This window comes from Mustela lutreola, chromosome 4 (assembly GCF_030435805.1).
Source record: "Mustela lutreola isolate mMusLut2 chromosome 4, mMusLut2.pri, whole genome shotgun sequence".
Classification (NCBI taxonomy): Eukaryota; Metazoa; Chordata; class Mammalia; order Carnivora; family Mustelidae; genus Mustela; species Mustela lutreola.
The window spans coordinates 90,164,651-90,189,720 of NC_081293.1; the positions used below are offsets into that span (position 1 = coordinate 90,164,651).

General features: G+C 59.7%; 6 non-coding genes across 6 annotated transcripts; all 6 read right to left on the reverse strand.

Moving 5' to 3' along the window:
* Positions 1 to 947: 947 nt before the first annotated feature.
* LOC131831041 (5S ribosomal RNA) lies at positions 948 to 1,066 on the reverse strand. The gene has a single exon (XR_009353556.1). It is a non-coding gene; the product is annotated as a 5S ribosomal RNA (ribosomal RNA).
* A 2,092-nt stretch (positions 1,067 to 3,158) lies between these two features.
* On the reverse strand, positions 3,159 to 3,277 carry LOC131831052 (5S ribosomal RNA). The gene has a single exon (XR_009353565.1). It is a non-coding gene; the product is annotated as a 5S ribosomal RNA (ribosomal RNA).
* A 2,070-nt stretch (positions 3,278 to 5,347) lies between these two features.
* On the reverse strand, positions 5,348 to 5,466 carry LOC131831055 (5S ribosomal RNA). Its single transcript, XR_009353568.1, has one exon. It is a non-coding gene; the product is annotated as a 5S ribosomal RNA (ribosomal RNA).
* Positions 5,467 to 7,553: 2,087 nt separating this feature from the next.
* LOC131831056 (5S ribosomal RNA) lies at positions 7,554 to 7,672 on the reverse strand. Its single transcript, XR_009353569.1, has one exon. It is a non-coding gene; the product is annotated as a 5S ribosomal RNA (ribosomal RNA).
* Positions 7,673 to 9,757: 2,085 nt separating this feature from the next.
* Positions 9,758 to 9,876, reverse strand: LOC131831057 (5S ribosomal RNA). The gene has a single exon (XR_009353570.1). It is a non-coding gene; the product is annotated as a 5S ribosomal RNA (ribosomal RNA).
* A 2,092-nt stretch (positions 9,877 to 11,968) lies between these two features.
* LOC131831058 (5S ribosomal RNA) lies at positions 11,969 to 12,087 on the reverse strand. Its single transcript, XR_009353571.1, has one exon. It is a non-coding gene; the product is annotated as a 5S ribosomal RNA (ribosomal RNA).
* Positions 12,088 to 25,070: the final 12,983 nt, after the last annotated feature.

Genomic DNA, 25,070 nt, shown 5'->3' on the forward strand with positions numbered 1-25,070 from the left:
GGCCGGGGCCTCTCTTGGCCCGGTGTGGGGCGCCCCCGGTCTTGCTGAGCGAGACAGCCTCGCGGTTGCCTTCGCTGTGCCTGGGAGACGCAGCGTGGAGCCGGGTGCCCACGGCTCCGGAAGCCCAGGGCGGTCGGCCATCTCGCGTCCCGGGCACCTGAGCCCGGGCGCGGGGCCCAAGGGGCCAAGGGGAGCTGGTCGGGGAGAGGGAAGGGAATGAATGCCCTTCCGGCCGGAGCGGAGCCCAGGCCCCGTGGAGAGAAGGGGCGGGGGGTGGGGGGGCCCAGGTCGCGGGGGCGCCGGGAGGGGTGTGGGGGTTGGTCGGCTGCCGGTGGGCCTGGGGGCTGGGGGCAGCCCGAGGGCCTCGCTAGGGGATCCAGGGCCCAGGGCCTCGGGAGCACAGGCCCGCGGAGAGGTGGCCCAGGCCCGGGGTCGAGGCCTGCTCCTGCCTCCTGCCCCCCACACCCTCGGGCCAGCCCCCCCCCCGCCCCCCCCGCCTCCCCGCCCTCCTCCCACAGCCCGGCGGCCCCCACGCCCCTCCCCGCGTCCATGGCCGTGGTCCTCACCCCGGTCCCCCTTTCCCTGCCTCTGGCCCCAAAGCCCCCTTCCAAGACTGCCCCGCCCTGCCAGCAGCCCCCCAAGGCCGGCTGAGGCGCGGGTGGGCCTCGTGTCGTGCAGGCGGAAACGCTGGCTTGTGGCCGGCCGCCCGTGCAGCGGGCCGCCCTTTTTGGGGCCAGGGGCCCGCGATGCTGGGTCTGGGGTGGCCAGGGGTCAGGGGGTCAGGGGCGTGAGGGGACCGCGCTCAGGGGCTGAGGCGTTCAGGGACTGTTGGGAGGCCGCCGCGTTGGCCAGGGCGTCCAGCGGTGGCGGCCAAGGCAGAGGCAGGGGGGCCCAAGTGGGAGAGAAAAGAGGAAGGCCAAAGACAAGCGTTTGGGGGCGAAAAAAAAAGCCTACAGCACCCGGTATTCCCAGGCGGTCTCCCATCCAAGTACTAACCAGGCCCGACCCTGCTTAGCTTCCGAGATCAGACGAGATCGGGCGCGTTCAGGGTGGTATGGCCGTAGACGCCTGCCCCTTCAGCTGGCCGCCCCAAGAGCCTGCTGCGCGCTTCCCGGGCCCCGGCGTTAGCCAGGGCTCCCCACTCAGCCTGCCCTGGGCCTGGCGCCCGCCTCCCCGCCCACCCGCCCGCCAGCCCGCCCGGGGGGGGGGGTGGGGGGGTGGGGGCCCACGCCAAAGTCTGTCCGGGCTCTCTCCCATCCCGGGGCTCCCCAGCCGCGCCGCCACCGCGTGCCTCCCCAGGCCGCAACCGGGGTGCGTCCTCGGCCCCCACCACCACTCCCCCCCCCCCCGCCCCCGCCCCCGCCCCCGCCCCCGCCCCGCGCTCGGTGTGCTCCGCCCCCGCCACCCCCACACCACCAGCGCCCACCCTGCGCCCTAGGCCAGGCCCAGCCGGCCACCTGGCCTTCCCTCCTCTCCTCTCCTCTGCTCTCTTCTGCTCTCCTCCAGACAGCTCTGCTCAGCTGGGCTCGGCTCGGCTCGGCTCTCCCCTCCTCTCCACCCCACCTCGCTCCCAGCCCACCCGAGGCCACGAGGACACACGGGCGACGGGCGACGCCACACACCAGCCCAGAAGCGGCAGCCCCGCCCCGTGGCCCTACCTCCACCGCGCTTCCCCTGACCACCCACCCGCACCAGGCCCTGACCGAGAGACACAGACAGGCCGGCTCACCTACACGGACACACGGATACCCAGGGAGACACAGGGACAGACACAGACGGAGGGACCTCTGCACAGACGGCAAGAACGCAGAGCCCCAGAGACAGACTCTCTAACCCGCAGACCCCCCTCAGACCCTCCACCCCCAACCCCAGCCCCCAGGCCAGACGCGGTGACCCTGACCCGCATGCGCACAGGGACCCGGTCGGAGACACGGGTGCACGCAACGCTCACACACCCACTCACGCGCACAGAAACACACACACAAACACACACACACACGCACACACACTCGGACAAGACACCACACACCCAGGAGGCTGCGGTGGCCTGCCACCTGCCCCGGGAGGGAGGGCCGGCTTGCTTGGGCCGGGCTTTGGTGTCTGCAGTCCCGTTCCGCTCCCATTCCTGCCCAGCACCCCGTCTGGCCTGGGGGCCTGCCAGGGTTTCTTCCTCTGGACTAGTCCTCTGGTGAGGGGTGAGGCGGGGGGCCGGGGCCTCTCTTGGCCCGGTGTGGGGCGCCCCCGGTCTTGCTGAGCGAGACAGCCTCGCGGTTGCCTTCGCTGTGCCTGGGAGACGCAGTGTGGAGCCGGGTGCCCACGGCTCCGGAAGCCCAGGGCGGTCGGCCATCTCGCGTCCCGGTCACCTGAGCCCGGGAGCGGGGCCCAAGGGGCCAAGGGGAGCTGGTCGGGGAGAGGGAAGGGAATGAATGCCCTTCCGGCCGGAGCGGAGCCCAGGCCCCGTGGAGAGAAGGGGCGGGGGGGTGGGGGGGCCCAGGTCGCGGGGGCGCCGGGAGGGGTGTGGGGGTTGTTCGGCTGCCGGTGGGCCTGGGGGCTGGGGGCAGCCCGAGGGCCTCGCTAGGGGATCCAGGGCCCAGGGCCTCGGGAGCACAGGCCCGCGGAGAGGTGGCCCAGGCCCGGGGTCGAGGCCTGCTCCTGCCTCCTGCCCCCCACACCCTCGGGCCAGCCCCCCCCCCCGCCCCCCCCCGCCTCCCCGCCCTCCTCCCACAGCCCGGCGGCCCCCACGCCCCTCCCCGCGTCCATGGCCGTGGTCCTCACCCCGGTCCCCCTTTCCCTGCCTCTGGCCCCAAAGCCCCCTTCCAAGACTGCCCCGCCCTGCCAGCAGCCCCCCAAGGCCGGCTGAGGCGCGGGTGGGCCTCGTGTCGTGCAGGCGGAAACGCTGGCTTGTGGCCGGCCGCCCGTGCAGCGGGCCGCCCTTTTTGGGGCCAGGGGCCCGCGATGCTGGGTCTGGGGTGGCCAGGGGTCAGGGGGTCAGGGGCGTGAGGGGACCGGGCTCAGGGGCTGAGGCGTTCAGGGACTGTTGGGAGGCCGCCGCGTTGGCCAGGGCGCCCAGCGGTGGCGGCCAAGGCAGAGGCAGGGGGGCCCAAGTGGGAGAGAAAAGAGGAAGGCCAAAGACAAGCGTTTGGGGGCGGAAAAAAAAAAGCCTACAGCACCCGGTATTCCCAGGCGGTCTCCCATCCAAGTACTAACCAGGCCCGACCCTGCTTAGCTTCCGAGATCAGACGAGATCGGGCGCGTTCAGGGTGGTATGGCCGTAGACGCCTGCCGCTTCAGCTGGCCGCCCCAAGAGCCTGCTGCGCGCTTCCCGGGCCCCGGCGTTAGCCAGGGCTCCCCACTCAGCCTGCCCTGGGCCTGGCGCCCGCCTCCCCGCCCACCCGCCCGCCAGCCCGCCCGGGGGGGGGGGGGGTGGGGGCCCACGCCAAAGTCTGTCCGGGCACTCTCCCATCCCGGGGCTCCCCAGCCGCGCCGCCACCGCGTGCCTCCCCAGGCCGCAACCGGGGTGCGTCCTCGGCCCCCACCACCACTCCCCCCACACCCCCCGCCCCCGCCCCGCGCTCGGTGTGCTCCGCCCCCGCCACCCCCACACCACCAGCGCCCACCCAGCGCCCTAGGCCAGGCCCAGCCGGCCACCTGGCCTTCCCTCCTCTCCTCTCCTCTGCTCTCTTCTGCTCTCCTCCAGACAGCTCTGCTCAGCCGGGCTCGGCTCGGCTCGGCTCTCCCCTCCTCTCCACCCCACCTCGCTCCCAGCCCACCCGAGGCCACGAGGACACACGGGCGTTGGGCGACGCCACACACCAGCCCAGAAGCGGCAGCCCCGCCCCGTGGCCCTACCTCCACCGCGCTTCCCCTGACCACCCACCCGCACCAGGCCCTGACCGAGAGACACAGACAGGCCGGCTCACCTACACGGACACACGGATACCCAGGGAGACACAGGGACAGACACAGACGGAGGGACCTCTGCACAGACGGCAAGAACGCAGAGCCCCAGAGACAGACTCTCTAACCCGCAGACCCCCCTCAGACCCTCCACCCCCAACCCCAGCCCCCAGGCCAGACGCGGTGACCCTGACCCGCATGCGCACAGGGACCCGGTCGGAGACACGGGTGCACGCAACGCTCACACACCCACTCACGCGCACAGAAACACACACACAAACACACACACACACGCACACACACTCGGACAAGACACCACACACCCAGGAGGCTGCGGTGGCCTGCCACCTGCCCCGGGAGGGAGGGCCGGCTTGCTTGGGCCGGGCTTTGGTGTCTGCAGTCCCGTTCCGCTCCCATTCCTGCCCAGCACCCCGTCTGGCCTGGGGGCCTGCCAGGGTTTCTTCCTCTGGACTAGTCCTCTGGTGAGGGGTGAGGCGGGGGGCCGGGGCCTCTCTTGGCCCGGTGTGGGGCGCCCCCGGTCTTGCTGAGCGAGACAGCCTCGCGGTTGCCTTCGCTGTGCCTGGGAGACGCAGCGTGGAGCCGGGTGCCCACGGCTCCGGAAGCCCAGGGCGGTCGGCCCATCTCGCGTCCCGGGCACCTGAGCCCCGGGCGCGGGGCCCAAGGGGCCAAGGGGAGCTGGTCGGGGAGAGGGAAGGGAATGAATGCCCTTCCGGCCGGAGCGGAGCCCAGGCCCCGTGGAGAGAAGGGGCGGGGGGTGGGGGGGCCCAGGTCGCGGGGGCGCCGGGAGGGGTGTGGGGGTTGGTCGACTGCCGGTGGCCTGGGGGCTGGGGGCAGCCCGAGGGCCTCGCTAGGGGATCCAGGGCCCAGGGCCTCGGGAGCACAGGCCCGCGGAGAGGTGGCCCAGGCCCGGGGTCGAGGCCTGCTCCTGCCTCCTGCCCCCGCACACCCTCGGGCCAGCCCCCCCCCCCGCCCCCCCGCCTCCCCGCCCTCCTCCCACAGCCGGCGGCCCCCACGCCCCTCCCCGCGTCCATGGCCGTGGTCCTCACCCCGGTCCCCCTTTCCCTGCCTCTGGCCCCAAAGCCCCCCTTCCAAGACTGCCCCGCCCTGCCAGCAGCCCCCAAGGCCGGCTGAGGCGCGGGTGGCCCTCGTGTCGTGCAGGCGGAAACGCTGGCTTGTGGCCGGCCGCCCGTGCAGCGGGCCCGCCCTTTTTGGGGCCAGGGGCCCGCGATGCTGGGTCTGGGGTGGCCAGGGGTCAGGGGGTCAGGGGCGTGAGGGGACCGGGCTCAGGGGCTGAGGCGTTCAGGGACTGTTGGGAGGCCGCCGCGTTGGCCAGGGCGCCCAGCGGTGGCGGCCAAGGCAGAGGCAGGGGGGCCCAAGTGGGAGAGAAAAGAGGAAGGCCAAAGACAAGCGTTTGGGGGCGAAAAAAAAAAGCCTACAGCACCCGGTATTCCCAGGCGGTCTCCCATCCAAGTACTAACCAGGCCCGACCCTGCTTAGCTTCCGAGATCAGACGAGATCGGGCGCGTTCAGGGTGGTATGGCCGTAGACGCCTGCCGCTTCAGCTGGCCGCCCCAAGAGCCTGCTGCGCGCTTCCCGGGCCCCGGCGTTAGCCAGGGCTCCCCACTCAGCCTGCCCTGGGCCTGGCGCCCGCCTCCCCGCCCACCCGCCTGCCAGCCCGCCCGGGGGGGGGGGGGGGGGGTGGGGGCCCACGCCAAAGTCTGTCCGGGCACTCTCCCATCCCGGGGCTCCCCAGCCGCGCCGCCACCGCGTGCCTCCCCAGGCCGCAACGGGGAGGCCGCAACCGGGGTGCGTCCTCGGCCCCCACCACCACTCCCCCCACACCCCCAACCCCCGCCCCGCGCTCGGTGTGCTCCGCCCCCGCCACCCCCACACCACCAGCGCCCACCCAGCGCCCTAGGCCAGGCCCAGCCGGCCACCTGGCCTTCCCTCCTCTCCTCTCCTCTGCTCTCTTCTGCTCTCCTCCAGACAGCTCTGCTCAGCTGGGCTCGGCTCGGCTCGGCTCTCCCCTCCTCTCCACCCCACCTCGCTCCCAGCCCACCCGAGGCCACGAGGACACACGGGCGACGGGCGACGCCACACACCAGCCCAGAAGCGGCAGCCCCGCCCCGTGGCCCTACCTCCACCGCGCTTCCCCTGACCACCCACCCGCACCAGGCCCTGACCGAGAGACACAGACAGGCCGGCTCACCTACACGGACACACGGATACCCAGGGAGACACAGGGACAGACACAGACGGAGGGACCTCTGCACAGACGGCAAGAACGCAGAGCCCCAGAGACAGACTCTCTAACCCGCAGACCCCCCTCAGACCCTCCACCCTCAACCCCAGCCCCCAGGCCAGACGCGGTGACCCTGACCCGCATGCGCACAGGGACCCGGTCGGAGACACGGGTGCACGCAACGCTCACACACCCACTCACGCGCACAGAAACACACACACAAACACACACACACACGCACACACACTCGGACAAGACACCACACACCCAGGAGGCTGCGGTGGCCTGCCACCTGCCCCGGGAGGGAGGGCCGGCTTGCTTGGGCCGGGCTTTGGTGTCTGCAGTCCCGTTCCGCTCCCATTCCTGCCCAGCACCCCGTCTGGCCTGGGGGCCTGCCAGGGTTTCTTCCTCTGGACTAGTCCTCTGGTGAGGGGTGAGGCGGGGGGCCGGGGCCTCTCTTGGCCCGGTGTGGGGCGCCCCCGGTCTTGCTGAGCGAGACAGCCTCGCGGTTGCCTTCGCTGTGCCTGGGAGACGCAGCGTGGAGCCGGGTGCCCACGGCTCCGGAAGCCCAGGGCGGTCGGCCATCTCGCGTCCCGGGCACCTGAGCCCGGGCGCGGGGCCCAAGGGGCCAAGGGGAGCTGGTCGGGGAGAGGGAAGGGAATGAATGCCCTTCCGGCCGGAGCGGAGCCCAGGCCCCGTGGAGAGAAGGGGCGGGGGGTGGGGGGGCCCAGGTCGCGGGGGCGCCGGGAGGGGTGTGGGGGTTGGTCGGCTGCCGGTGGGCCTGGGGGCTGGGGTCAGCCCGAGGGCCTCGCTAGGGGATCCAGGGCCCAGGGCCTCGGGAGCACAGGCCCGCGGAGAGGTGGCCCAGGCCCGGGGTCGAGGCCTGCTCCTGCCTCCTGCCCCCCACACCCTCGGGCCAGCCCCCCCCCCCCGCCCCCCCGCCTCCCCGCCCTCCTCCCACAGCCCGGCGGCCCCCACGCCCCTCCCCGCGTCCATGGCCGTGGTCCTCACCCCGGTCCCCCTTTCCCTGCCTCTGGCCCCAAAGCCCCCTTCCAAGACTGCCCCGCCCTGCCAGCAGCCCCCCAAGGCCGGCTGAGGCGCGGGTGGGCCTCGTGTCGTGCAGGCGGAAACGCTGGCTTGTGGCCGGCCGCCCGTGCAGCGGGCCGCCCTTTTTGGGGCCAGGGGCCCGCGATGCTGGGTCTGGGGTGGCCAGGGGTCAGGGGGTCAGGGGCGTGAGGGGACCGCGCTCAGGGGCTGAGGCGTTCAGGGACTGTTGGGAGGCCGCCGCGTTGGCCAGGGCGCCCAGCGGTGGCGGCCAAGGCAGAGGCAGGGGGGCCCAAGTGGGAGAGAAAAGAGGAAGGCCAAAGACAAGCGTTTGGGGGCGAAAAAAAAAAGCCTACAGCACCCGGTATTCCCAGGCGGTCTCCCATCCAAGTACTAACCAGGCCCGACCCTGCTTAGCTTCCGAGATCAGACGAGATCGGGCGCGTTCAGGGTGGTATGGCCGTAGACGCCTGCCCCTTCAGCTGGTCGCCCCAAGAGCCTGCTGCGCGCTTCCCGGGCCCCGGCGTTAGCCAGGGCTCCCCACTCAGCCTGCCCTGGGCCTGGCGCCCGCCTCCCCGCCCACCCGCCCGCCAGCCCGCCCGGGGGGTGGGGGGGTGGGGGGGTGGGGGGGGTGGGGGCCCACGCCAAAGTCTGTCCCGGCACTCTCCCATCCCGGGGCTCCCCAGCCGCGCCGCCACCGCGTGCCTCCCCAGGCTGCAACCGGGGTGCGTCCTCGGCCCCCACCACCACTCCCCCCACACCCCCCGCCCCCGCCCCGCGCTCGGTGTGCTCCGCCCCCGCCACCCCCACACCACCAGCGCCCACCCAGCGCCCTAGGCCAGGCCCAGCCGGCCACCTGGCCTTCCCTCCTCTCCTCTCCTCTGCTCTCTTCTGCTCTCCTCCAGACAGCTCTGCTCAGCCGGGCTCGGCTCGGCTCGGCTCTCCCCTCCTCTCCACCCCACCTCGCTCCCAGCCCACCCGAGGCCACGAGGACACACGGGCGATGGGCGACGCCACACACCAGCCCAGAAGCGGCAGCCCCGCCCCGTGGCCCTACCTCCACCGCGCTTCCCCTGACCACCCACCCGCACCAGGCCCTGACCGAGAGACACAGACAGGCCGGCTCACCTACACGGACACACGGATACCCAGGGAGACACAGGGACAGACACAGACGGAGGGACCTCTGCACAGACGGCAAGAACGCAGAGCCCCAGAGACAGACTCTCTAACCCGCAGACCCCCCTCAGACCCTCCACCCCCAACCCCAGCCCCAAGGCCAGACGCGGTGACCCTGACCCGCATGCGCACAGGGACCCGGTCGGAGACACGGGTGCACGCAACGCTCACACACCCACTCACGCGCACAGAAACACACACACAAACACACACACACACGCACACACACTCGGACAAGACACCACACACCCAGGAGGCTGCGGTGGCCTGCCACCTGCCCCGGGAGGGAGGGCCGGCTTGCTTGGGCCGGGCTTTGGTGTCTGCAGTCCCGTTCCGCTCCCATTCCTGCCCAGCACCCCGTCTGGCCTGGGGGCCTGCCAGGGTTTCTTCCTCTGGACTAGTCCTCTGGTGAGGGGTGAGGCGGGGGGCCGGGGCCTCTCTTGGCCCGGTGTGGGGCGCCCCCGGTCTTGCTGAGCGAGACAGCCTCGCGGTTGCCTTCGCTGTGCCTGGGAGACGCAGCGTGGAGCCGGGTGCCCACGGCTCCGGAAGCCCAGGGCGGTCGGCCATCTCGCGTCCCGGGCACCTGAGCCCGGGCGCGGGGCCCAAGGGGCCAAGGGGAGCTGGTCGGGGAGAGGGAAGGGAATGAATGCCCTTCCGGCCGGAGCGGAGCCCAGGCCCCGTGGAGAGAAGGGGCGGGGGGTGGGGGGGCCCAGGTCGCGGGGGCGCCGGGAGGGGTGTGGGGGTTGGTCGGCTGCCGGTGGGCCTGGGGGCTGGGGGCAGCCCGAGGGCCTCGCTAGGGGATCCAGGGCCCAGGGCCTCGGGAGCACAGGCCCGCGGAGAGGTGGCCCAGGCCCGGGGTCGAGGCCTGCTCCTGCCTCCTGCCCCCCACACCCTCGGGCCAGCCCCCCCCCCCGCCCCCCCCGCCTCCCCGCCCTCCTCCCACAGCCCGGCGGCCCCCACGCCCCTCCCCGCGTCCATGGCCGTGGTCCTCACCCCGGTCCCCCTTTCCCTGCCTCTGGCCCCAAAGCCCCCTTCCAAGACTGCCCCGCCCTGCCAGCAGCCCCCCAAGGCCGGCTGAGGCGCGGGTGGGCCTCGTGTCGTGCAGGCGGAAACGCTGGCTTGTGGCCGGCCGCCCGTGCAGCGGGCCGCCCTTTTTGGGGCCAGGGGCCCGCGATGCTGGGTCTGGGGTGGCCAGGGGTCAGGGGGTCAGGGGCGTGAGGGGACCGGGCTCAGGGGCTGAGGCGTTCAGGGACTGTTGGGAGGCCGCCGCGTTGGCCAGGGCGTCCAGCGGTGGCGGCCAAGGCAGAGGCAGGGGGGCCCAAGTGGGAGAGAAAAGAGGAAGGCCAAAGACAAGCGTTTGGGGGCGAAAAAAAAAGCCTACAGCACCCGGTATTCCCAGGCGGTCTCCCATCCAAGTACTAACCAGGCCCGACCCTGCTTAGCTTCCGAGATCAGACGAGATCGGGCGCGTTCAGGGTGGTATGGCCGTAGACGCCTGCCCCTTCAGCTGGCCGCCCCAAGAGCCTGCTGCGCGCTTCCCGGGCCCCGGCGTTAGCCAGGGCTCCCCACTCAGCCTGCCCTGGGCCTGGCGCCCGCCTCCCCGCCCACCCGCCCGCCAGCCCGCCCGGGGGGGGGGGTGGGGGGGTGGGGGCCCACGCCAAAGTCTGTCCGGGCTCTCTCCCATCCCGGGGCTCCCCAGCCGCGCCGCCACCGCGTGCCTCCCCAGGCCGCAACCGGGGTGCGTCCTCGGCCCCCACCACCACTCCCCCCCCCCCCGCCCCCGCCCCCGCCCCCGCCCCCGCCCCGCGCTCGGTGTGCTCCGCCCCCGCCACCCCCACACCACCAGCGCCCACCCTGCGCCCTAGGCCAGGCCCAGCCGGCCACCTGGCCTTCCCTCCTCTCCTCTCCTCTGCTCTCTTCTGCTCTCCTCCAGACAGCTCTGCTCAGCTGGGCTCGGCTCGGCTCGGCTCTCCCCTCCTCTCCACCCCACCTCGCTCCCAGCCCACCCGAGGCCACGAGGACACACGGGCGACGGGCGACGCCACACACCAGCCCAGAAGCGGCAGCCCCGCCCCGTGGCCCTACCTCCACCGCGCTTCCCCTGACCACCCACCCGCACCAGGCCCTGACCGAGAGACACAGACAGGCCGGCTCACCTACACGGACACACGGATACCCAGGGAGACACAGGGACAGACACAGACGGAGGGACCTCTGCACAGACGGCAAGAACGCAGAGCCCCAGAGACAGACTCTCTAACCCGCAGACCCCCCTCAGACCCTCCACCCCCAACCCCAGCCCCCAGGCCAGACGCGGTGACCCTGACCCGCATGCGCACAGGGACCCGGTCGGAGACACGGGTGCACGCAACGCTCACACACCCACTCACGCGCACAGAAACACACACACAAACACACACACACACGCACACACACTCGGACAAGACACCACACACCCAGGAGGCTGCGGTGGCCTGCCACCTGCCCCGGGAGGGAGGGCCGGCTTGCTTGGGCCGGGCTTTGGTGTCTGCAGTCCCGTTCCGCTCCCATTCCTGCCCAGCACCCCGTCTGGCCTGGGGGCCTGCCAGGGTTTCTTCCTCTGGACTAGTCCTCTGGTGAGGGGTGAGGCGGGGGGCCGGGGCCTCTCTTGGCCCGGTGTGGGGCGCCCCCGGTCTTGCTGAGCGAGACAGCCTCGCGGTTGCCTTCGCTGTGCCTGGGAGACGCAGTGTGGAGCCGGGTGCCCACGGCTCCGGAAGCCCAGGGCGGTCGGCCATCTCGCGTCCCGGTCACCTGAGCCCGGGAGCGGGGCCCAAGGGGCCAAGGGGAGCTGGTCGGGGAGAGGGAAGGGAATGAATGCCCTTCCGGCCGGAGCGGAGCCCAGGCCCCGTGGAGAGAAGGGGCGGGGGGGTGGGGGGGCCCAGGTCGCGGGGGCGCCGGGAGGGGTGTGGGGGTTGTTCGGCTGCCGGTGGGCCTGGGGGCTGGGGGCAGCCCGAGGGCCTCGCTAGGGGATCCAGGGCCCAGGGCCTCGGGAGCACAGGCCCGCGGAGAGGTGGCCCAGGCCCGGGGTCGAGGCCTGCTCCTGCCTCCTGCCCCCCACACCCTCGGGCCAGCCCCCCCCCCCCGCCCCCCCCGCCTCCCCGCCCTCCTCCCACAGCCCGGCGGCCCCCACGCCCCTCCCCGCGTCCATGGCCGTGGTCCTCACCCCGGTCCCCCTTTCCCTGCCTCTGGCCCCAAAGCCCCCTTCCAAGACTGCCCCGCCCTGCCAGCAGCCCCCCAAGGCCGGCTGAGGCGCGGGTGGGCCTCGTGTCGTGCAGGCGGAAACGCTGGCTTGTGGCCGGCCGCCCGTGCAGCGGGCCGCCCTTTTTGGGGCCAGGGGCCCGCGATGCTGGGTCTGGGGTGGCCAGGGGTCAGGGGGTCAGGGGCGTGAGGGGACCGGGCTCAGGGGCTGAGGCGTTCAGGGACTGTTGGGAGGCCGCCGCGTTGGCCAGGGCGCCCAGCGGTGGCGGCCAAGGCAGAGGCAGGGGGGCCCAAGTGGGAGAGAAAAGAGGAAGGCCAAAGACAAGCGTTTGGGGGCGGAAAAAAAAAAGCCTACAGCACCCGGTATTCCCAGGCGGTCTCCCATCCAAGTACTAACCAGGCCCGACCCTGCTTAGCTTCCGAGATCAGACGAGATCGGGCGCGTTCAGGGTGGTATGGCCGTAGACGCCTGCCGCTTCAGCTGGCCGCCCCAAGAGCCTGCTGCGCGCTTCCCGGGCCCCGGCGTTAGCCAGGGCTCCCCACTCAGCCTGCCCTGGGCCTGGCGCCCGCCTCCCCGCCCACCCGCCCGCCAGCCCGCCCGGGGGGGGGGGGGTGGGGGCCCACGCCAAAGTCTGTCCGGGCACTCTCCCATCCCGGGGCTCCCCAGCCGCGCCGCCACCGCGTGCCTCCCCAGGCCGCAACGGGGAGGCCGCAACCGGGGTGCGTCCTCGGCCCCCACCACCACTCCCCCCACACCCCCCGCCCCCGCCCCGCGCTCGGTGTGCTCCGCCCCCGCCACCCCCACACCACCAGCGCCCACCCAGCGCCCTAGGCCAGGCCCAGCCGGCCACCTGGCCTTCCCTCCTCTCCTCTCCTCTGCTCTCTTCTGCTCTCCTCCAGACAGCTCTGCTCAGCTGGGCTCGGCTCGGCTCGGCTCTCCCCTCCTCTCCACCCCACCTCGCTCCCAGCCCACCCGAGGCCACGAGGCCACACGGGCGACGGGCGACGCCACACACCAGCCCAGAAGCGGCAGCCCCGCCCCGTGGCCCTACCTCCACCGCGCTTCCCCTGACCACCCACCCGCACCAGGCCCTGACCGAGAGACACAGACAGGCCGGCTCACCTACACGGACACACGGATACCCAGGGAGACACAGGGACAGACACAGACGGAGGGACCTCTGCACAGACGGCAAGAACGCAGAGCCCCAGAGACAGACTCTCTAACCCGCAGACCCCCCTCAGACCCTCCACCCCCAACCCCAGCCCCCAGGCCAGACGCGGTGACCCTGACCCGCATGCGCACAGGGACCCGGTCGGAGACACGGGTGCACGCAACGCTCACACACCCACTCACGCGCACAGAAACACACACACAAACACACACACACACGCACACACACTCGGACAAGACACCACACACCCAGGAGGCTGCGGTGGCCTGCCACCTGCCCCGGGAGGGAGGGCCGGCTTGCTTGGGCCGGGCTTTGGTGTCTGCAGTCCCGTTCCGCTCCCATTCCTGCCCAGCACCCCGTCTGGCCTGGGGGCCTGCCAGGGTTTCTTCCTCTGGACTAGTCCTCTGGTGAGGGGTGAGGCGGGGGGCCGGGGCCTCTCTTGGCCCGGTGTGGGGCGCCCCCGGTCTTGCTGAGCGAGACAGCCTCGCGGTTGCCTTCGCTGTGCCTGGGAGACGCAGCGTGGAGCCGGGTGCCCACGGCTCCGGAAGCCCAGGGCGGTCGGCCATCTCGCGTCCCGGGCACCTGAGCCCGGGCGCGGGGCCCAAGGGGCCAAGGGGAGCTGGTCGGGGAGAGGGAAGGGAATGAATGCCCTTCCGGCCGGAGCGGAGCCCAGGCCCCGTGGAGAGAAGGGGCGGGGGGTGGGGGGGCCCAGGTCGCGGGGGCGCCGGGATGGGTGTGGGGGTTGGTCGGCTGCCGGTGGGCCTGGGGGCTGGGGGCAGCCCGAGGGCCTCGCTAGGGGATCCAGGGCCCAGGGCCTCGGGAGCACAGGCCCGCGGAGAGGTGGCCCAGGCCCGGGGTCGAGGCCTGCTCCTGCCTCCTGCCCCCCACACCCTCGGGCCAGCCCCCCCCCCCCCTGCCTCCCCGCCCTCATCCCACAGCCCGGCGGCCCCCACGCCCCTCCCCGCGTCCATGGCCGTGGTCCTCACCCCGGTCCCCCTTTCCCTGCCTCTGGCCCCAAAGCCCCCTTCCAAGACTGCCCCGCCCTGCCAGCAGCCCCCCAAGGCCGGCTGAGGCGCGGGTGGGCCTCGTGTCGTGCAGGCGGAAACGCTGGCTTGTGGCCGGCCGCCCGTGCAGCGGGCCGCCCTTTTTGGGGCCAGGGGCCCGCGATGCTGCGTCTGGGGTGGCCAGGGGTCAGGGGGTCAGGGGCGTGAGGGGACCGGGCTCAGGGGCTGAGGCGTTCAGGGACTGTTGGGAGGCCTCCGCGTTGGCCAGGGCGCCCAGCGGTGGCGGCCAAGGCAGAGGCAGGGGGGCCCAAGTGGGAGAGAAAAGAGGAAGGCCAAAGACAAGCGTTTGGGGGCGAAAAAAAAAGCCTACAGCACCGGTATTCCCAGGCGGTCTCCCATCCAAGTACTAACCAGGCCCGCCTGTGCTTAGTTTCTGAAATCTTGGATGTTCAGGGTGGAATGACCTTAGATGCCTGGTGGTTCTGGTGGGCTCCCAAATATTTTTTTCACCCTGTTCTGTTGGAGGAACAGGAGCACCTAATGGGAGTGGTTTTGATTCCTATTGTGTTTCCTTTCCTACCCTGCATCTTGTGTTTTTAGGGAGTGTGTATATAGGCGGAGGGTCTCTTACTTTTTTTCATTTTCGTTTTTAGTGTCCCTTTTTTTCCTTTTGTTTCCTGTATTTTTTATTTTTTGTTTGTCTTTTTTTTTTGTTGCAAGTAATGTGTGTCATTATCTTGAATGCTTGTTTTCCTGTTTTATAACCAGTGTATAGTTTGTCTTTCCTTTTGTGTTAGTGGATTTGAATTCGGAGTTGTTTACTTTCTCCGTTTTTCAGTTCCTAAGTGGTAATAATGAGTATTTGAAATTATCAATATATTGTGGAGACTTTAAAGTTTCGTCCGATATTTTTCGTCTTGTATTTAAGGAGACCTGCTTTGTCTTTAATTTGTAGGTTTAAATAGCAATTGATTTGCTAATAGAGTGTCATGATTTTTTAAATTTCTTCCTTTTGAATTTATTTTATCTACATTATAGTTAATTTTGATGCTTTTTGTTCCTTTTGGCCTTAGGTTTTTGTTCCTTTTGTGAGTTTTCAAAGTGTTGAGGTGTTGTGTTGTATAACCTTGGTTGTCTTCTCGGTAATACTGTTCTGCCTCCTGTTACAAAATTAATACATCCTGCTTAAAGGACATCTCATGGTTTCCAGGTTATTTATTTTTTTAAGATTTTGGTTTTTTTTTTTTTGACAGACAGAGATTACAAGTAGGCAGAGAAGCAGGCAGAGCGAGAGGTGGAAGCAGGTTCCCTGCGACCATGACCTGAGTTGAAGGCAGAGGCTTCTTTAATCCATTGAGCCACTCAGGTGTCTCTCCAGGTTATTTTTAAAATTCTGTATTTAAATTCATTTTAGTTAATGCATAGTGAATTATTAGCTTAAGGATAGAATTTGGTATTTCATCATTTGCATATAACACCTAGTATTTTTTACATCACATCTGTCCTTAATTCACATCACTCAGTTACCTCTCCCCTTACTCACTTTGTCTCTTGCAACCTAGTGTTCAGGTCTCTTACCTCCTTCTCTATTTTTTCATCTTCCTCTATGTTTATCTGTTTTGTTTCTTTTCTTTTTTCAACGATTTTAATTATTTGACAGAGAAATTACAAGTAGGCAGAGACTCAGGCAGAGATAGAGGAGGAAGCAGGCTCCCTGCTGAGTTGAGAGCCCAATGTCAGCCTTGATCCCAAGACCCTGGGATCATGCCTGAGCTCAAGGCAGAAGCTTGACCCACTGAACCACCCAGGCGCCCATCTGTTTTTTTTCTTAAATTTCATATATGAGTGATATTTAGTGGTATTTGTCTTTCTCTGTGGTTTTGCTTTAAATCACTGAAGCTGAATATGCTGATTTCAAGAGTCTGAAGACCCAAGCTTTAGTTAATTATCTAGAAATCCAACACCATGAAGTTCAGAGTTCAATGTAGAGGCTTCAGTCCAAATGGAGAGGAAGAGTCTCAGCAGGCACCATGGCCTTGAGGCCTTTGTAGTTACTATTTTCTTCCTTGGAACGGTGTACTTGTTTCACTGTGTGCTTGCTTCACCTCAGAGTCTGTAAAACATAATTCTTGTGTTTATTTTCCTGCCTGGTTCGCATCACCCTGGATTATCTTGTATATTATCCTTACATTTTCCTTGCTCCCTCCCCAGGGTGTCACGTGCTTGCCATGGGGCCACTGCCTACTTCTCCCCTATTATACCACAGTTTCTACAACAGTCCAGACCACACAGTCTCAATGAATGTTATTGGGTGTGTGAACATCGAGTGGATAGTGGGCACATCCATGTGTCCTTTAGCATTGTCCCAGATCAAGAATGAAGGGGTTAGAAAAACAATTTGCTGCAAGTTGTAGTCTCTTGTTCTGGAAATGTCTCATTGTCATCAGAAAGACACAAAATTAGAGAAAGCAACTGCCTTGATTTGGGGATAGTCCATAATAAAGTGCCACCTGCCAGGGCTGAGGTCAGAAGGGTGGGTGTGCAATTCCAAGTGTCTAAAAGGCATTTCCCATCCTCCCAGTATCTTCTCCCATGTTTCTAAGAACCCTAATGCTCCAGACATTTTGAATCCCTCCACTCAGTGAGCCAGGAACTGAGATGTCAACATTTCCAGGACCCAAATACCTTATTCTATACTTTAGAACTTGGAAGATGCTCTCCTCTACCATTACCCTATTCATATTCTTCCATTCCTCAGTTCCTGCAGCTTTGTAGTTTTCTAGTCTTCATTTAAAAAAATGAGTACCTTCTATGCGTCTAGCACTAAGGATCACCCACCTACTGCAACCCACTCAAACTATGCATGACAAATCTACGACCCTCCTTGAGTGGACAGGGGTATGTCCTGGATGGCTTCACTGGAAATGTTCTAAACCTTCTTCCTATCCAGCCTTTGGGTTGTGCCCTGAAAAGCCAGACACTAATTGTGCTGCTTACTTAACAACAGTAGCTGCTCAGTTAGCATTTCCAAAACGTAAGCATTACCAAACGTAAGGAAAGGATAATATACAAGATAATCCAGGGTGATGCGAACCAGGCAGGAAAATAAAAACAAGAATTATGTTTTACAGACTCTGAGGTGAAGCGAGCACACAGTGAAACAATTACTTAATTGTTCCTGCTTACTTACCATCCTCATACCTGTGCACAAAATCACACAGATCCCCAGCTTAAGAGATAAACCCAAATCCTGATGCCGCCTTAATGGTACTCTGCCACATGGTCTCAGACTCCAGACTCAGACTCTCTGATGGTTTCCCCATCTGCCCTACTATCCTGCACCACCTGTTTTCCAATGACCAAAAGGAGTTGTTTTTCATATTTTGTGCAGTTTTCTGTGTTTATGTTGAGGACAAGCCTCACACCAGTTACTCCTTCGTACAAGGTTCTAGAATGATATTTTTATCATTCCCTCTGCTGGACTGTGAGCTCCCAGAAAACAACCAGATTGTGTTGGGTCCTGGCACTCAGCACCACATTGACTATAGCATCCTTTGTGGAATCTTTGTTGTGGCTGATTTCTTGACACCCACCATCAATTCCCTCCCCTATCATATGCATAAGATACCCCCCTCCCCTTCAAGAGGTAGGGTCATTCCTTCCATCCTGCTAAATCTGGTTTATGACTGGTTTGACCAATAGAGAATGGTGGAGGTGATGTTTAAGCCAGTTCTGGGCCTGTTTTTTAAGAGAACTGGAAACTTCTGACTGCTCTTAGACCTCTTGCTCTATCAGCTGCTCTCTCTGGGAATCCAGACTCTGGTGTGAGAAGGCTGAGCTACATGGAAAGTTCATGTACACACTCTGGTCAAATGATCCGCTGAGCTCCAGCAGCAGGGTCAATGTGTGATGGAACCGTCTAGAATGCCTAGTCCAGCTGAACCTTTAGATGACATCTGCTTCAGCTGTCATTTGATGGCAGTAGCAGGAGAAACTCTAAGCAAGAACCACGCAGCTGAGCAGAGGCAACACGCAGAACTAGGAAAGGTAATGATAAACTATTTTAAACCACAAAGTTTTGAGATCGGTGTTTCATGACAACAATATACCAGAACGATTCCATAATAATTTCTTTAAAAGCAACTGTAACCTCAAAATAGATGGTATGTCTGTTAAGGGCCCTGATGATGTTCATCATTGTTGGATCCTTGGGTTAAGTACAGTAACTGGCATATTCATTCCTTCAGAAATGCTAACTGAGCAGCTACTGTTGTTAAGTAGCAGTCAATGGGTCTGGCATCATGGAGGGGGAGACAGACAATAAATGTAACCCAGCATGTCAGAAGGGATAAGTCCTATGGAGATGAAAGGAGGTCTCAGGGAAAGCCCTATGCCCCAGACCCCTGAAATTACTCATTAGCTGATCCTAAACCTGGTTACTCTACCTTGCATATTCCTTCTGTTAAAACAAAAACAAAATCTGGGAGGCCTGGGTGGCTTAGTCTGTTTAGCATCTGCTTTCAGCTCAGGTCATGATCCCAGGGTTCTGGGATCCAATCTGACACTGAGGGAATGAGTGTGGGGGGGAAATCCTTGCTCAGTGGGGAGCCTGCTTCTCTCTGCCTGCCACTCCCCCCCCCTTGTGCTGGCTTTCTCTCACTCTCTCTGACAAATAAATAAAATCTAAGAAAAACCCCAAAACTTTTTATTTTAAATTTTTTTTCAAAACTTTTTTTTAAAAGAGTTTTTAAAAAAAGATTATTTATTTATTCATCTGACAGAGACAGACAGAGAGAAAGCACAAGCAAGGGGAGCATCAGGCACAGGGAGAAGGGGAAGCAGGCTCCCCAAGGAGCAGGGAGCTGGATGGGGGCTCTATCCCAGGATAGTGATGAGCTGAAGGTCGTTGCTTAACCAACTGAGACATCCAGGTGCCCCCCCCAAATCTTAAAAAACCCCATATTTAATCGAATAACTTTTATTTTTTTTTAAGATTTTATTTATGTATTTGAGAGAGAGAGGAGATAGAGAGACAGAGTGAGAGAGCATGAGAGGTGAGGTCAAAGGGAGAAGCAGACTTCCCATTGAGCTGGGAGTCCGATGTGGGACTCTATCCCAGGACTCTGGGATCATGACCTGAGCTGACCGCAGAGGCTTAACCAACTGAGCTGCCCAGGGACCCAACTGAATAACTTTTAAAGATTTTATTGGTTTTAGTCAATAATTCATGAAGCCAGTTAGCATCCTATCTAGCAGAAAGGAGTTCCAAAGAGCTGTATAAAATGAAAGATCTTTATGGGCAGGAATAAGGAAGTCATACTAGCAGAAGTGGATTGGTGTAGCAAGGTCACTTTCCTTCAGGGGATGGCAGGGATCTAGCAGGCAGATGACTTCCCTAGGGCTGACCTGGTGATTCCTGACTGACTTGTGTAAGATTCCATTTCTGGGACAGCCAAAACTGTTATTAAGTCTCTGCTGACATGGGCCTAGGACCATTCTGTGACTCCATTTTGGACCTGATACCTTGCTTTTGTTCAGAGACCACAGTACTCTTGTCTATACTTCCGTCCTGTCTTTGCCTCTATCCTGGTGCTTTCTTGTGGGGCCCCCACTCAATGGCATGCCCTCTCCTTTTGGGTACTGTAAGAAACAAATGATATTTTCCACAGCATTCATCTCCTGATCTGTTGGCTTTACTATAACTGATATTTTCTATGAATACACAATATTTTAAAACAGCCCCAAATGACAAGACACTTTACAGGCACTTTGAAGCGTGAACAAGTAAAAAATGGATGAACACTGCACTTTCTCACAATGGTTAAAAATAAACAACAGGGGCGCCAGACTGGCTCAGTGGGTTAGGCCTCTGCCTTCAGCTCAGGTCATGATCTCAGGGTCCTGGGATGGAGTCCCGCATAGGGCTCTCTGCTTGGCGGGAGGCCTGCTTCCTCCACGCTCTCTGCCTGCCTCTCTGCCTACTTGTGATCTCTCTCTCTCTGTCAAATAAAGAAATAAAATATTAAAAAAAAAAAAAACAACAATCCGAACTCCATAAGACTTAAACTACGAGACTTAACCCTAACTCAGTTTTCAGCCTCTTGCGGAGGAGGTGGGGAGGGTTGGGGGGTTGGGGGTTGGGGGGAATTTTAAACTAGGCTGGGATTTCCTGGTGGGTACTAGAGAGGTAATCTGCATGATAAGACCCCCTGCACTTCCCCCTGAGGGAAGGTGACAGGGCCCCAAACAATTGTTTCTTTAACTAAGAACCTCCTTGTTCTGCCTATAAAATCCTTCCATTTGGTACAGCTTCCTGGAGTTTCCTTTGTGGGGCTCCATGTGAGGCTCCATCCCAGGACCTGTCTGATCTGAAGGCAGACACTTCACTGACTGAGTCACTCAGGGGGCCCTTGAATTTTATTTTTTTACTTTTATTTTTATTTTTTTTAAACAAAGCTTTTAACCCATCAGCTTGAAGTTGTAGATCTAAATTCATACTTTAGAACAATCAAGTGTTAACCTTAAAAATGAAACTGCCAATTATTTTACTAGTAAAAATGGGTTCATTTGAAGCAGCAGAGAATTTGCAGTCTGGAACAAGCTAGTTATGGCGAAGTCGTAGACAAGTTCCCAGAAGAAAGGAGATAATGCTCTTATAGGGGAAGAAGGGGCCCTTGGGAGTGCTGTTATGAATGAAAAGTCCAGGGATGCCTGGGTGGCTCAGTTGGTTAAGCGGCTGCCTTCTCCCATCATGGTCATGATCCCAGGGCCTTTGGATCCAGTCCCACCCCACAAGTGCTCCTTGCTTAGTGGGGAGCCTCCTTCTCTCTCTGTGTCTGCTTGTGGGCTCTCTGTCTCTCTGACAAATAAATAAATAAATAAATAGATAAAATCTTAAAATAAATTTGAAAAGAAGTCCAGTGGAGTAAAGTGGGAATCCGAAGTAAAATGCTTTTTCATTGGCTGTTTTGTGACAATCTCGCATTGATTAGGCTGTTGGTTGGTAAGGTGTGGGGGAGAGGGGACAGGAAAGTTTTCTCTGGCTCAGGAAATAAAACAACCATTTGCAAGTTACATTTTTCTTGTTGGTCTGCAACTGAGCAGAAGTGGCAGGGCATGAGAGCCTCCTCTGCTGGTCTCCTAACTCCGTTTTAATTAATTTATTTTGTAAAGATTTAATAAATCTTTTTTTTTTTATTAAAATCTACTAATTTTAGAGAGTGGGAGCATGGGCAGAGGGAGAGGGAGAGAGAATTTCCAGGAGACTCCCCACTGAGTGTGTAGCCCCATGTGGGGCTTGATCTCAGGACCCTGAGTTCATGAGCTGAGCCAAAACTAAGAGTCTGAGGTAAGGGAAGGGGAGAGGGGATAGAAAGTGAGCTCGATCCCCAACTGACAATGATCTAATCTGTCATGCCCGTGTAATAAAGCCTTTGAAACCCACAAGGACAGGGTTTGGAGAGTTTCAGGGTTGGTGAACTTATGGAGAGCTAAGGAGAGTGGCGCTCAGAGAGGGTACGGAAGCTCTGGGCCTCTTTCTTTGTACCTTGCCCTGTGCATCTTCTCCATATGGCTATTTCTGAGTTGTTCTTTAGAGTAGGCATTTATTTAAGTTCTAATAGGATACCTGGAGATCAGCAACAAGGATATCATCCAACTATTGGGAAGGTCAGAGGCCTGTCCTGGCAACTCTCCCCAAGAAGCTGGATCAAACCAGATAGGCTCAAGATGGCTGATGCCATGACAGGAAACTTTTGACCAAATTAGGAAGGAAAAGCACAAAACCCTGCCTCCGTGACCCAAATTATGAATATTCTGCCCCTAGATAACAGCTGCTGATAAAAGACAGAAACCCAGACCCCTAGGACACAGCTCTCTTAAGCTTGCCCGCTTTCTTCTCCTGAGAGTGTACTTTCTGCTTTAACAAACTTTCCCATTTGTGTCACTTATCCCCTGTGCTGTGTGTCTGTCCTTGAATTCATTCTCGTGACAAGACCAAGAACCTTCAGCAACTCCTTGGGATCTGGCTGGGTTAAGTCCTCAGGGCCCAGAGTCTCTCCAGTTCACCTCACAACAATATCTTTTTATAGTAAACTGGTGATCTAGCGAGTAAACCATGTTCCAGAGTTCTGTGACCTGCTCAAGCAAAATTAAATAAACCTAAGGAAGGGTTTGTGGTACCCTCCAATCTATAGCCGGTCGGCTAGAAGCACAGGTCACAACAACCCTGGACTTGGCATGGGCATCTGAAGGGGAGGGCACAGTTTGTCGCACTAGTTCCTTAACATGTGGGATCTGATGCTATCTCCAGATAGATAGTGTCAGAACTGAGTTAGATTATAGGATACCTGCTAGTGTCACAGAGTTGCTTGCTGTGTGGAAACTCCCCCACATCTGATGTCAGAAGTGAAGTAGTGCTATAGTAGAAATTGAAATTAGAAATCAGAAAATACTTAGAGATGAATGAAAATGAAAACACATCATACATAGTGATGAGATGCAGTGAAAACAGTGTGAAGAGGGAAGTTTATAGCCTTAAATGCTCACATTCAATAAGATCTCCTATCAATAGCCTAACTTTATGACCTAAGGATCTGGAAAAAGAGCACATTAAACCCAGAACTGGCACAAAGAAGGAAATACTAAAGATTAGGCTCAAGATACATAAAATAGAGAATCATTAAACCATAGAGACAATCAATGAGATCTAAAGTTGATTTTTTTTTTAAGATTTTATTTATTTATTTGACAGACAGACATCACAAGTAGGCAGAGAGGCAGGCACAGAGAGAGGAGGAAGCAGGCTCCCTGCTGAGCAGAGAGCCCAATGTGGGGCTTGATTCCAGGACTCTGGGACCATGACCTGAGCTGAAGGCAGAGGCTTTAACCCACTGTGCCAACCCACTGAGCCACACAGGCACCCCTCTAAAGTTGATTCTTAAAAAGATTAACAAAATTGACAAAGTTTAGCTGGATTGATTGAGGGAGAAAAGAAGACTCAAATTATTTAAATCAGAAATGAATGGGGCGCCTGGGTGGCTCAGTGGGTTAAGCTGCTGCCTTCGGCTCAGGTCATGATCTCAGGGTCCTGGAATCGAGTCCTGCATTGGGCTCTCTGCTCGGTGGGGAGCCTGCTTCCCTCTCTCTCTCTGCCTACCTCTCCATCTACTTGTGATTTCTCTCTGTCAAATAAATAAATAAAATCTTAAAAAAAAAAAAAAAGAAGAGAGAAATGAAGGAGGGGACATTACTACTGATCATACAGAAATAAAAAGGATTATAAGAGAGTACTATGAACAATCATATGCCAACAAATTGGGTAATCTAGGTAAAATAGACAAATTCTTAGAGATGGATACCTACCAAACCTGAACCACAAAGAAAATCTGAACTGACCTGTAACTAGTAAGGAGATAGAATAAGTAACCAAAAGCCTCCTGACAAAGAAAATTTCTGAATCTGATGGCTTCACAGGTAAGGTCTACCAAATATTTCGAGAGGAAGTGACACCCGTTCTTTTCAAACTCTCTCAAAAGATTGAATAGAAGTAAACAATTCCTTACTCATTCTATGAGTCTAGCATCCTGATACCAAAGCCAGACAAACAAGAAAAGAAACTATAGAAAGATATCTCTTATAATCACAAAATCCTTAGTTTAGATTGGATCCTTGGCCTGTGGGGTGAAATTTACCATAGAAATGGTAGCCAAGTGAAAGCTCAAAAATGTACCCCTGGCAAAGAGAGCAGATGCTGTATTGAGGGAAAGCGCAGAGATTACTGCTGTCCTCAAGGACCTAAAAAATGCAGGAATAGCATCACCATCCTGTCCACTTCACATACCAGCCTGGGCTCATCAGGATGTAGGTGGACTCTGGTGGATGACAAAGTACAGACTGCAGACCCCCAGCTGGCCGGCACTTTGTTTTGGTATATGGTTTTTGCTTTTAATTAATTAACTAATTAATTAATTTTTAAACTTTTTTAAAAAGTTTGTTTCAGAGAGAGAGAGAGAGAACTAGTAGGGAGGAGGCATAGAGGGAGAGAGAGAGAGAAGAAGGCTCCCCGCTGAGCAGGGAGAACCTGGAGATCATGACCTGAGCCAAAGGCAGAAGCTTAACCGACTGAGCCATTTTATTTATTTGTGGGGATGGGGGATGGGGAGAGACAGAGGGAGAGGGAGAGAGAGAATCCTAAGCAGGTTCCATGTTCAGCACAGAGCCCAGCCTGGGGCTTGACCTCACCACCCTGAGATCATGACCTGAGCAAAAATCAAGCTTCCGATGCTTTCCCCAACGAACCACCCAGGTGCTGCTGGTTTTTACTTTCTAAGTGACTGAGAAACATCAAAGATGAACGATACTTTGTAACATGTGAAAATAAAGACATTCAAATCCCATCATCTATAAATAAAGCATCATCAGAACAGAGGGACACTTGCTCATTGGTGTGTTGTCTGGCGTCTTTGGTGGGTTGCTGATCACAGGGACATGGTTATAACACTACAGTGTTTCAAGGGCTGCTTACTGCTGAGCCACTCCGGGGGCCCTGAAAGAATCCAGCACATGGCTAGGCTAGGCAGTCATCCCAATATTCTCAACTCACAGGAAAGCAACAATCATGAAAACCAGAAAATCCAAACAGGAATGTCTCTAAACAGCCAATTTTCTCCATAAAAATACAACTTGGAAATGAGGCTACAGCCCAAGTAAGTTGCCAGGTGCCTCATTATTTTGCCAAAGGAGGAAAACCATTTACTGAGAGTGATTTAATTCAATCATGTTTGATCACAGCAGCCAAAAAAATGTGTTCAGGGAACAAACTTTTTGAAGATGATTGGCTATTTGCTCCATGACTAGGGGGCAAGTTAATTTCCAAAAATGCATGGCTATCCAGCAGAGGGCAGCATTTCCCACAGAGCCGACACCTTTGCGGGCAGAAACCTCTGGAGGGCCTGAAGGGTATGGATACGTGTTCATTTGACAAGATTGAATAACCAGTGTATTAGCTTATTTAATCTTTATGAAAAACCTGATAAGACAGATGTTATTTTTATCCTTTTTTACCAATAAGAAAGTTGAAGCTCAGAGTAGTTAAGGCTAGCCAAGTCAAAGCCATTTGTCTGACTCTAAGACCTGCATTCTTATTTAAGAAGAACAATTAGAAAGTGCTTGCTATGTGCCAAGCATGGTCTAAACACTTTGCGTTGTTTTAACTCCTTTCACCCTTATATTAATCCCAGGTTTTAGGTACCGTTATCATCAACCCCAATT